Raw genomic sequence first — 13,223 nt, 5'->3', positions numbered from 1 at the left:
AACAATGTAGACATGACCGAGACATGTCTCCGGTCAATAACCAATAGCGGAACCTGGATGCTCATATTGGCTCCTACATATTCTACGAAGATCTTTATCGATCAGACCGCATAACAACATACGTTGTTCCCTTTGTCATCGGTATGTTACTTGCCCGAGATTCGATCGTCGGTATCTCAATACCTAGTTCAATCTCGTTACCGGCAAGTCTCTTTACTCGTTCCGTAATACATCATCTCACAACTAACTCATTAGTTGCAATGCTTGCAAGGCTTTATGTGATGTGCATTATTGAGAGGGCCCAGAGATACCTCTCCGACAATCGGAGTGACAAATCCTAATCTCGAAATACGCAACCCAACATGTACCTTTGGAGACACCTGTAGAGCACCTTTATAATCACCCAGTTACGTTGTGACGTTTGGTAGCACACAAAGTGTTCCTCCGGCAAACGGGAGTTGCATAATCTCATAGTCATAGGAACATGTATAAGTCATGAAGAAAGCAATAGCAACATACTAAACGATCGGGTGCTAAGCTAATGGAATGGGTCATGTCAATCAGATCATTCACCTAATGATGTGATCCCGTTAATCAAATAACAACTCTTTGTCCATGGTTAGGAAACATAACCATCTTTGATTAACGAGCTAGTCAAGTAGAGGCATACTAGTGACACTCTGTTTGTCTATGTATTCACACATGTATTATGTTTCCGGTTAATACAATTCTAGCATGAATAATAAAAATTTATCATGATATAAGGAAATAAATAATAACTTTATTATTGCCTCTAGGGCATATTTCATTCAGTCTCCCACTTGCACTAGAGTCAATAATCTAGTTCACATCGCCATGTGATTCAACACTAAGAGTTCACATCACCATGTGATTAACACCCATAGTTCACATCGTCATGTGACCTATACCCAAAGGGTTTACTAGAGTCAATAATCTAGTTCACATTATTTATGTGATTAACACCCAAAGAGTACTAAGGTGTGATCATGTTTTGCTTGTGAGATAATTTTAATCAACGGGGCTGTCACATACAGATCCGTAAGTATTTTGCGAATTCTATGTCTACAATGCTCTGCACGGAGCTACTCTAGCTAATTGCTCCCACTTTCAATATGTATCTAGATCGAGACTTAGAGTCATCCAGATCTGTGTCAAAACTTGCATCGACGTAACTTTTTACGACGAACCTTTTGTCACCTCCATAATCGAGAAATATTTCCTTATTCCACTAAGGATAATTTTGACCAATGTCCAGTGATCTACTCTTAGATCATTATTGTACTCCCTTGCTTAATAGAGTGTAGGGTATACAATAGATCTGGTACACATCATGGCATACTTTATAGAACCTATGGCTGAGGCATAGGGAATGACTTTCATTCTCTTTCTATCTTCTGCCGTGGTCGGGCTTTGAGTCTTACTCAATTTCATACCTTGTAACACAGCCAAGAACTCTTTCTTTGACTGTTCCATTTTTGAACTACTTCAAAATATTGTCAAGGTATGTACTCATTGAAAAAAATTATCAAGCGTCTTGATCTATCTCTATAGATTTTGATGCTTAATATGTAAGCAGCTTCACCGAGGTCTTTCTTTGAAAAACTTCTTTAAGAACACTCCTTTATGCTTTGCAGATTAATTCTACATTATTTCCGATCAACAATATGTCATTCACATATACTTATCAGAAATGCTATAGTGCTCCCACTCACTTTCTTGTAAATATAGGCTTCATCGCAAGTCTGTATAAAACTATATGCTTTGATCAACTTATCAAAGCGTATATTTCAACTCCAAGATGCTTGCACCAGTCCATAGATGGATCGCTGGAGCTTGCATATTTTGTTAGTACCTTTAGGATTGACAAAACCTTCTGGTTGTATCATATACAACTCTTCTTTAATAAATCTATTAAGGAATGCAGTTTTGTTTATTCATTTGCCAGATTTCATAAAATGCGGCAATTGCTAACATGATTCGGACAGACTTAAGCATAGATACGAGTGAGAAACTCTCATCGTAGTCAACACCTTGAACTTGTCGAAAACCTTTTGCGACAATTCTAGCTTTGTAGATAGTAACACTACTATCAGCGTCCGTCTTCCTCTTGAAGATCCATTTATTCTCAATTGCTTGCCGATCAGTGGGCAAGTTGTGACGCCCTCGATTCAATCATACACTAATCATACACGCAAATGTGTACGATCAAGATCAAGGACTCACAGGAAGATATCACAACACAACTCTAGACACAAGTTAAAATAATACAAGCTTTATATTACAATCCAGGGGCCTCGAGGGCTCGAATACATAAGCTCGAATACACAAGAGTCAGCGGAAGCAACAATATCTGAGTACAGACATGAGTTAAACAAGTTTGCCTTAAGAAGGCTAGCACAAAAGCAACATTGATCGAAAAGGCAAGGCCTCCTGCCTGGGAGCCTCCTAACTACTCCTGGTCGTCGGCGTCCGTCACGTGGTAGTAGGCACCCTCGGGTAGTAGCAGTCGTCGGTGGTGTCGCCTGGCTCCTGGGCTCCACCATCTGGTTGCAACATACGAGAAGAATGGAAAGAGGTGGAAAAAGGGGAGCAAAGCAACCGTGAGTACTCATCCAAAGTACTCGCAAGCAAGGATCTACACTACATATGCAACATTATCAAAGGAAGGCTGTATATGTGGACTGGGCTGCAGAAATGCTAGAATAGAGAGAAGGCCTAGTCCTATCGAAGACTAGTATCTTCTGGAAACCACCATCTTGCAGCAAACAGGAGGGTGTAGAGTAGCATAAAGTAAAGTAGTAGTAGTGTTATCAACCTCGGCCAGAGATCCTTTCTCGACTCCCTGCGAGAAAGCAATCCCAGAGCCATACTATCCTGTTATCATCACAATCAAATCCTCATCACCATCCAGTTCTCATCACAAGTATCCAGTTCTAGTTGTATCGATCGGGATACAACTCCAAGTGTCCGTTACCGTAGGACAGGCTATCGATAGATGTTTTCTTCCCTGCAGGGGTGCACCAACTTACCCACCACGCTCGCTTAACTCCGGCCGGACACACTTTCCAGGGTCATGCCCGGCCTCGGCCAAACAATACGCCGCAACCCGACCTAGGCTTAATAGAGAGGCCAGCACGCCGGACTAAACCTATGCCCCCAGGGGTCATGGGCCATCTCCCCGGGAACTCCTGCACGTTGCGAGGGCGGCCGGTGAGCAGACCTAGCTACCTCCTTCAACAAGGCAGGCGCTTACGCAGTCCAACCCGGCGCGCGCCGCTCAGTCGCTGACGTCTATTAAGCTTCGGCTGATGTATACGACGCAGAACGCCCATACTATGCCCACGTGATGGTTAGTGCTATCAGGCCAGAGGCCCCTCGGATCAAATATCCAAATCGTAGTGGATTAGGAACGCGCGGTAACAAGCAGAGACTCACGAAAGATGTGACCCCGTTGCCCCGTCTCGAGGACTTGCGGCAAGGGCTAGGAATGCCCGGCCACGCCTCGTAATTATCTCGCGGGCACCCTCCAGGTCAACCCGACTCCACATCACTCGCAATTAAGCTCGCGCGGGTACCCCTCAGGGTCGACCCGTCTTTCAAGTAACATGGTGGTAAATAGTACCAAGTAACCGTGTGTCCAAACATCAAGGGGAAAACCCGAGGAATCACCCCCGGTGAATTCCACTCGATGTAATCATCAAGGTGAACGTAAGAGGAATCCACCCCCGAGGTTCACACTTGAGGGGTTGCACGACAGAGTCGTATCGGAAGTGGTTAAGGAGGAAATCACCCTCGATGACCACGACCGAATAGCTACACTACAGGTTTAACATCAGAAGTGCTATGAGGTCTCACCCTCGGCACTCGATAGTAACCCAGTAGTGTCGAGCAACTAAGGGGAAAGTGATGTGCGGTGTCGGGGCCTGGTCTTCGAATCCCGTTGATCGGGTCTTCATGATGAAGCAGGGGCAATCAGGGACAAGGCGGGGGTCACTGATGGATCACTAACCAACCTATACTAAGCAGTTTAGGATAAGCAGGTAAGGTACAACAGTAGATACAAAAGCAGGCTATGCATCAGAATAGGAGCAAACAATAACAGTAGCAAAATCTAATGCAAGCATGAGAGAAAGGAATGGGCGATATCGGGATGATCAAAGGGGGGGCTTGCCTGGTTGCTCTGGCAAGGAGGGGTCGTTGTCGACGACGTAGTCGATCACAAGGGCAGCATCGGCCTGGGTCTACCGGAGAGAAGAGGGGGAAGAAACAGTAAATCATAAGCAAACAGAGGTAACACTAAGCATGACATGACGATACGTAGCGCTAAGCGTGCTCTAACGCGGTACTACACGTTGCAGACGAAGGGGGGAAACATCCGAGGGTGAATTCCCGACGTTAGGTGGATTCCGGACAAGGAAAAGAGGGGGAAAGTTCCATGTTCAGCATGCTAGGGGCATGTGACAGATGAACGGACCACGTATTCGGATTCGTTGGATTTTTCTGAGCAACTTTCATATAGAAAACAATTTCATCTGAGCTACGGTTTAATTTCTATGAATTTTTAAAGTTTAACAATATTCTGGAATTAACTAAATTAACAAAAATAGAAATATGACATCAGCATGACGTCATAGTGACGTCAACAGTCAACAGGACGGCTGACCGGTCAAAACTGACATGGGGGACCCACCTGTCATAGACAGTGGGTTTAAACAGGGATTAAACTAATCTAAATTTAGTTAGTAAAACTACTGGGCCCACTTGTCAGTGTCTAATTAACTAAACTAATTAGTTTTAATTACTAAAACAGTTTAGTTAGAGGAATAAGCGGCGGGGCCCGCGTGTCAGCGGTTGGGGCCCTGCCCAGTCAGCACAGTTGACTGAGTCAACAGAGTCAACAGGGGGGGCCACGCGGCGCCACGTCGGTCGCCGGCGACGGAGCGGCTCCGACGACCAAAGCAACGGCGGCGCCTCGCCGGAGTTGGCCGGAGCCGCGCTACAGGGGGCCTTCGGACCTGCGGCTTGGACCTAAGGGTGCGGCCCGGCGCCGCGCACACGATGGTGACGACGACCGGCCTCGGGGACGACCGGAGTATCGCCGGTGGCGAGTGGAGGCGGCAGCGGCGATCGGGAGCGCATCGGGAAAAGCCTACGGGGTGGTTAAAACGAGCGCCGTGACGCGCGTTCGAACGAGGGGAGCCGCACGCATCCAACATCGGCGGTCCCGAGTGCTAGGATGGCCTAGAGCCACGGCAGCGCTGACCGGAGCGGCGCCGGAGTCCAGACGTCGACGGAATTCGAGCGTCCAGGGCACGGCAAGGGTGGCGGAGGGGTGCGTTGAGCAGCTAGGAGCTCCAGGAGCTCGGTGGTGGCGCTAGCGCGGCGCTAGGAGCATCAAGGGCGACTGCAATGAGTTCAACGACGGAGCTCGTCTCGGCCATGGCGGGCCCAGCCGCTCCGGGCGCGTATGGAAGCAAAAAGAGAGGGGGGAAGTGTAGCTCACAGTGAGCCTGCAGATGTGCTCAGTGGGCTCGGGGAAGGCGCGAAGTGGCCGAATTCGACGCCGGCGTTCGTCGGAGTAGAGGAAGAAGAAGAGGTCGCCGCGCTCGCTGTGGGGCTCCTGGCTTGGTCCGGTGGTCGAGGAAGACTTCGCGGGGTACGACGGCGCTCAGGGAATCGTCGGAGAGGGACGGGGACAGCGGTGGCCGCGGTCAGCACGGCGGACGGCGCAGGGCACATCGGCGAGGCAGATCTGGAGGAGGGGGAGCGAGTGTGCGAGGGGATAGGGACTAGCGCGAGTGGAGGGGGGAGGCAGGGCAAGTGGGAGGCGAGGGGGCCGAGGCGTCGGGGCGGTGGAGGCCTTATCCTCTCGTTGGGCATCGCCGGCGAGGTGGTTTGATGGCGACCGTGCCCGCGGTCGCTCGAACAGGAAGGCGACCGGGGGAGCGTGGGAGGCTGGGCTGGCCAGCTGGAGTGGGCCAGATGGCTCGGGCCGCTTGGCCATCTGGGCCAAGGCCCAGCGGGGAGGGGGGGCTTCTTTTCATCTTAAAATTAAAATAGAGAGAGGAAAAGGTTTTTTTTTGCATCCAAGGGATTTAGGAAAAATATGGGACTTGGCCCATAAATTCCTCCACATTTTTAGTATTGCCACAAATAGTTTGGAGGCAAGAGGAATTGTCTAGGAATTTTGGAAATTGGGAATGGCATATTTAAATGCTGCTGGAACAATGATTAATTTCCACGGGCAATTTGGGAATTCCAAAGATGTTGGATTCAACATGACAAATATCTAGGGATTATTTGCCATAGGATGAACTATTTTATTTGCATGAAAGAAGAAGCAAATATTCGACATGCAATTTGAATTTGAATTTGAAGCAGATTTTGGACAAGGGGCATTTTGGCATGATGATCATGATGACATGACCTTCATTAATGAGAGATTACTGTAGTGTGATGCTGGGGATGTTACAAATCTCCTCCACTACAAGAAATCTCGTCCCGAGATTTAAGTGGGGAAGTAAAGAGTAACTTCGGGTGAACTGGCCCTTAATTATATGGTTAATTGTCTGGTGAAAAAAAATGCAGGGAATGTGACAGAAGTATCCCTCGAGTTGAATTTTAAGAAAACGTCGAGAGTAAAATATGAAGGCACAATAAGAAGTTTCAACCGAATGGACAAACGATTGATACCTGAACAGAGTGTGAGAAAGGGGTTCAGAGCATCGGGAATAGATCATCTCTCGGAAGGTGGCTCGTGACATGATATGAAGCCAAATGCAAGTATATTTTGGAATCAAAGATATACAGAAGAGTTAGATTTCGATCCTGTGGTACTGTGGGTTATGGGCCCACCTTGTGTGTTCAGAGGAGGAAAGGCAGCGACATCTTGCACGGATATGATAGCAAGGCATGTCATAGGATAGCATGTCAGTTATGTTGGCATCAACGTTGGTACCAAGGGCGAGGGACGAAGAGAACCATTTTCCTGCTCGTTGGAACGAGGCGGACCATTAGGCAAAGTTCTTGTCCATCGGTGGTTACCAGAATATCAACAACAATAGTAACAGGGTTTTACTGTAAGAGTTGTACACCAAGATGTTTATTTAAGCAGAAGAATATTACTGCTTAGATCATATAGATCACAAGAAAGGTTAAACAAAACAATGGAAAGGAAAATGTGATCATCAGATTAAACAGAACATTGGAAAGGAAAATGTGTTTACACACAAGAATTTGGGAGTATATCCTTCCCATGGGGAAGCGGAGCAGGATATACATGATATGACAGCAAGTTCAAAAGCATTTAGATAAGGGGGGCGAGGGAAGAATCATGATATTACCCATACAACGGTGTTTGTATAATAGATCAAGAAACATTCGACAATGTGCTTCCAATGTTCTTGTTGATATCCGAAATACCTCAGTCATGCTTCAAGGTAGCATTAACATGGTGTTCCCAGTAGGGGTTGGAGTTGAAGATCACAAGAAATACTCAAAGAACAATTGCAGGAATAGCAAGGAGTCCAAGGTATAACCAAGACATGATCAATCATGTGTTGGAAAGAAGACAAGGTGGTAGTCGATGATAACTCAATTCATCATAGGTCAAGGATGGTATCTCTCACCACGAATTCAATTGTCATTTCAACAGAAGTCAAAATGTTGATGCTGATCACGACGCCTTTGTCGAGAGGCTCTATGAAGATGCCATCGAGGAGCGATGCCATCAAGCAAAAGGAATGATGAAGCGAAGGCTATTGGAACCATGGATACGACACAAGCTCGGATTCAAGCTTGTTGTTCAAGGTGGAATGATAAGATGATGAAGATCGACGTAAGCTTCGCTCATCATCGAAAAGTTGTGCTCCAGGAATAAGGACTAGGTAGCACAGTTAAAATTTAGTACGATAATGATATAGCCGATCAGGCTAAGAATGATGTGATGGAGTATCACTCCAATTAAGAATTTACAAGAGGTAGTGCGAAGACACAATATCCTCGAGATAACAGGGGGCAATCCTCGAGGTTGATCAGAATAGAGGTTGGACAGATGAAATGATCTGTAGAAGTCAAGTATTTTAACTTGTCCGGGAAATGGAATCAAGGAGAAAATATGACCGGAACCACGATTGCAAAGAATCAATTTACAAATGCAAGATGAGCTTATACCAAGGGAACATTAGATTAAAAGAGAAGCTTACATGCTAAGGTCTACATCGTGTCTATGGGCATGAACACAAAGTTCAAGGTCGACTCCCACTTCTTCAATGCATAACCTTTCATTTACTCCTCGTTTTCGATGAAGTTGTAGTGTTGAAATGTTATCTGGCAAAACACCAGAAGAGTATGACTCGTGAAAACTCTCGGATTCACATGGATTAAAGAAGGCATAGGTCCAACCCATAGGGGCATCTTGGGAACATATACCACAAACTCCACGAGTAAAATAACACAAGCTCGAAGGCAGAGCATGGTTGAGAGGCAGAGGATACAATTTACCAAAGGCAATGTGTATCAGGGGAAGAGCGCACAAAATTTCGAATATGAAGGAAACTGCCGGATAATAATCCAACAAAGGATTCAGCGGTCCTTAATGGATCTGATGTGAGTATCAGTACTCAATCAAAAGAAGGAAGAAATGCAAAGGCATTGGATTATAGAAACATCTGATTAATTCGATGCTTGAGTACAAAGGAGTTATGATTTCAAGTCGAAAGATCAGAAGTAGAGGCTCTGATCAAAAGATGAGTAAGTTGAATAGACTTAAAGGCGCACCCGATAAGATTTAGATTGGGCAAGAACCGGCTCATAACCGGAGCGATGTCAAAGCTGGAAAGAATTTTTCCAAGGATTAATTGATGATTGCGAATATTCGCTCACACGTTGAATCCATAGGAACAGAATGACAACCACAAAGAAGTTTAAAGAATATTGCTAGACATATGGAATTTATCCTAATGCGGGAGAATCAACAGCAATAGGCTGCAAAGGATTTTCGGAAGATCACATAGTATTTCCAAGTATTTTGGAAAGCATATCAACAACTGGGGTTAAACGGGTTCAGTGAATCATCCGTAGTGCAAAAAGAAGCCGCAAAGCAGAAGGCACAAAGGATTCTCAAAACAACGGAGTACATCTTGTAATAATAGGAGCAACTGGGTATGAAGGTACAAGCGGCAAAGATGTTACTCACGGAGATTATCTGTGGTCAGGAACTGCAAGGTAGTGGGCACAGGGTCTCGAGAAACATCGAGGAGTATCTGCAAAATCTTCTGGCGAAGCAAGCGATCATTGGTAATGTCAGGGCTCTCCGGGAGGAAGCGGGTACAAGAACCTAATGTCAGAGTTAGTAAAATGTTTAACCCGAATAGAAGAGAGATCAGAGTCTCAGAGCATAGACGAGAAATAAAAGATCCTAATACCTCCCAATGGCAACGTGGGCCCGTAAGCCACACAGCCATGTTAGTAAAAGTTTTTGTAGTGACTAGACTCGACTTCGGCCAAGGAGTTGGAAAGGGGGCTACCTACAGGCAGTCAATGCTCTGATACCAACTTGTGACGCCCTCGATTCAATCGTACACTAATCATACACGCAAATGTGTACGATCAAGATCAAGGACTCACGGGAAGATATCACAACACAACTCTAGACACAAGTTAAAATAATACAAGCTTTATATTACAAGCCAGGGGCCTCGAGGGCTCGAATACATAAGCTCGAATACACAAGAGTCAGCGGAAGCAACAATATCTGAGTACAGACATGAGTTAAACAAGTTTGCCTTAAGAAGGCTAGCACAAAAGCAACATTGATCGAAAAGGCAAGGCCTCCTGCCTGGGAGCCTCCTAACTACTCCTGGTCGTCGGCGTCCGTCACGTGGTAGTAGGCACCCTCGGGGTAGTAGCAGTCGTCGGTGGTGTCGCCTGGCTCCTGGGCTCCACCATCTGGTTGCAGCATCCGAGAAGAATGGAAAGAGGTGGAAAAAAGGGAGCAAAGCAACCGTGAGTACTCATCCAAAGTACTCGCAAGCAAGGATCTACACTACATATGCAACATTATCAAAGGAAGGCTGTATATGTGGACTGGGCTGCAGAAATGCCAGAATCGAGAGAAGGCCTAGTCCTATCGAAGACTAGCATCTTCTGGAAACCACCATCTTGCAGCAAACACGAGGGAGTAGAGTAGCATAAAGTAAAGTAGTAGTAGTGTTATCAACCTTGGCTAGAGATCCTTTCTCGACTCCCTGCGAGAAAGCAATCCCAGAGCCATACTATCCTATTATCATCACAATCAAATCCTGATCACCATCCAGTTCTCATCACAAGTATCCAGTTCTAGTTGTATCGATCGGGATACAACTCCAAGTGTCCGTTACCGTAGGACAGGCTATCGATAGATGTTTTCTTCCCTGCAGGGGTGCACCAACTTACCCACCACGCTCGCTTAACTCCGTCCGGACACACTTTCCAGGGTCATGCCCGGCCTCGTCCAAACAATACGCCGCAACCCGACCTAGGCTTAATAGAGAGGCCAGCACGCCGGACTAAACCTATGCCCCCAGGGGTCATGGGCCATCTCCCCGGGAACTCCTGCACATTGCGAGGGCGGCCGGTGAGCAGACCTAGCTACCTCCTTCAACAAGGCAGGCGCTTAAGCAGTCCAACCCGGCGCGCGCCACTCAGTCGCTGACGTCTATTAAGCTTCAGCTGATGTATACGACGCAGAACGCCCATACTATGCCCACGTGATGGTTAGTGCTATCAGGCCAGAGGCCTCTCGGATCAAATATCCAAATCATAGTGGATTAGGAACGTGTGGTAACAAGCAGAGGCTCACGAAAGATGTGACCCCGTTGCCCCGTCTCGAGGACTTGCGGCAAGGGCTAGGAATGCCCGGCCACGCCTCGTAATTATCTCGCGGGCACCCTCCAGGTCAACCCGACTCCACATCACTTGCAATTAAGCTCGCGCGGGCACCCCTCAGGGTCGACCCGTCTTTAGTAACATGGTTCATTGTAAAGTCATAGTAATCATAGTAACTGTGTGTCTAAACATCAAGGGGAAAACCCGAGGAATAACCATCGATGAATTCCACTCAATGTAATCATCAAGGCGAATGTAAGAGAAACCACCCCCGAGGTTCACACTTGAGGAGTTGCACGACATAGTCATATCGGAAGTGGTTAAGGCGGAATCACCCTCGATGACCACGACCGAATAGCTACACTACAGGGTTAACATCAGAAGTGTTGTAGAGGTCTCACCGTCGGCACTCGATAGTAACCAGCAGTGTCGAGCAACTAAGGGGAAAGTGGTGTGCGGTGCCGGGGCCTGGTCTTCAATCCCGTTGATCGGGTCTTCAATGATGAAGGAGGGGCAACAAGGACAAGGTGGGGGTCACTGATGGATCACTAACCAACCTATACTAAGCAGTTTAGGATAAGCACGTAAGGTACAACAGCAGATACAAAAGCAGGCTATGCATCAGAATAGGAGCATACAATAACAGTAGCAAAATCTAATGCAAGCATGAGAGAAAGGAATGGGCGATATCGGGATGATCAAAGGGGGGGCTTGCCTGGTTGCTCTGGCAAGGAGGGGTCGTTGTCGACGACGTAGTTGATCACCGAGGCATCAGTGGCCTCGGGGTCTACCGGAGAGAAGAGGGGGAAGAAACAGTAAATTCATAGCAAACAGAGGTAACACTAAGCATGACATGACGATACGTAGCGCTAAGCGTGCTCTAACGCGGTACTACACGTTGCAGACGAAGGGGGGAAACATCCGAGGGTGAATTCCCGACGTTAGGTGGATTCCGGACAAGGAAAAGAGGGGGAAAGTTCCATGTTCAGCATGCTAGGGGCATGTGACAGATGAACGAACCACGTATTCGGATTCCTTGGATTTTTCTGAGCAACTTTCATATAGAAAACAATTTCATCTGAGCTACGGTTTAATTTCTATGAATTTTTAAAGTTTAAACAATATTCTGAAATTAACTAAATTAACAAAAATAGAAATATGACATCAGCATGACGTCATAGTGACGTCAACAGTCAACAGGACGGCTGACCGGTCAAAACTGACATGGGGGACCCACCTGTCATAGACAGTGGGTTAAACAGGGATTAAACTAATCTAAATTTAGTTAGTAAAACTACTGGGCCCACTTGTCAGTGTCTAATTAACTAAACTAATTAGTTTTAATTATTAAAATAGTTTAGTTAGAGGAATAAGCGGCGGGGCCCGCGTGTCAGCGGTTGGGGCCTGCCCAGTCGGCACAGTTGACTGAGTCAACAGAGTCAACAGGGGGGGCCACGCGGCGCCACGTCGGTCGCCGGCGACGGAGCGGCTCCGACGACCAAAGCAACGGCGGCGCCTCGCCGGAGTTGGCCGGAGCCGCGCTACAGGGGGCCTTCGGACCTGCGGCTTGGACCTAAGGGTGCGGCCCGGCGCCGCGCACACGATGGTGACGACGACCGGCCTCGGGGACGACCGGAGTATCGCCGGTGGCGAGTGGAGGCGGCAGCGGAGATCGGGAGCGCATCGGGAAAAGCCTACGGGGTGGTTAAAACGAGCGCCGTGACGCGCGTTCGAACGAGGGGAGCCGCACGCATCCAACATCGGCGGTCCCGAGTGCTGGGATGGCCTAGAGCCACGGCAGCGCTGACCGGAGCGGCGCCGGAGTTCGGACGTCGACGGATTCGAGCGTCCAGGGCACGGCAAGGGTGGCGGAGGGGTGCGTTGAGCAGCTAGGAGCTCCAGGAGCTCGGTGGTGGCGCTAGCGCGGCGCTAGGAGCATCAGGGCGACTGCAATGAGTTCAACGACGGAGCTCGTCTCGGCCATGGCGGGCCCAGCCGCTCTGGGCGCGTATGGAAGCAAAAAGAGAGGGGGGAAGTGTAGCTCACAGTGAGCCTACAGATGTGCTCAGTGGGCTCGGGGAAGGCGCGAAGTGGCCGAATTCGACGCCGGCGTTCGTCGGAGTAGAGGAAGAAGAAGAGGTCGCCGCGCTCGCTGTGGGGCTCCTGGCTTGGTCCGGTGGTCGAGGAAGACTTCGCGGGGTACGACGGCGCTCGGGGAATCGTCGGAGAGGGACGGGGACAGCGGTGGCCGCGGTCAGCACGGCGGACGGTGCAGGGCACGTCGGCGAGGCAGATCTGGAGGAGGGGGAGCGAGTGTGCGAGGGGATAGGGACTAG

This window comes from Triticum aestivum, chromosome 1A (assembly GCF_018294505.1).
Source record: "Triticum aestivum cultivar Chinese Spring chromosome 1A, IWGSC CS RefSeq v2.1, whole genome shotgun sequence".
Lineage (NCBI taxonomy): Eukaryota > Viridiplantae > Streptophyta > Magnoliopsida > Poales > Poaceae > Triticum > Triticum aestivum.
This window is presented reverse-complemented; position numbering follows the sequence as displayed.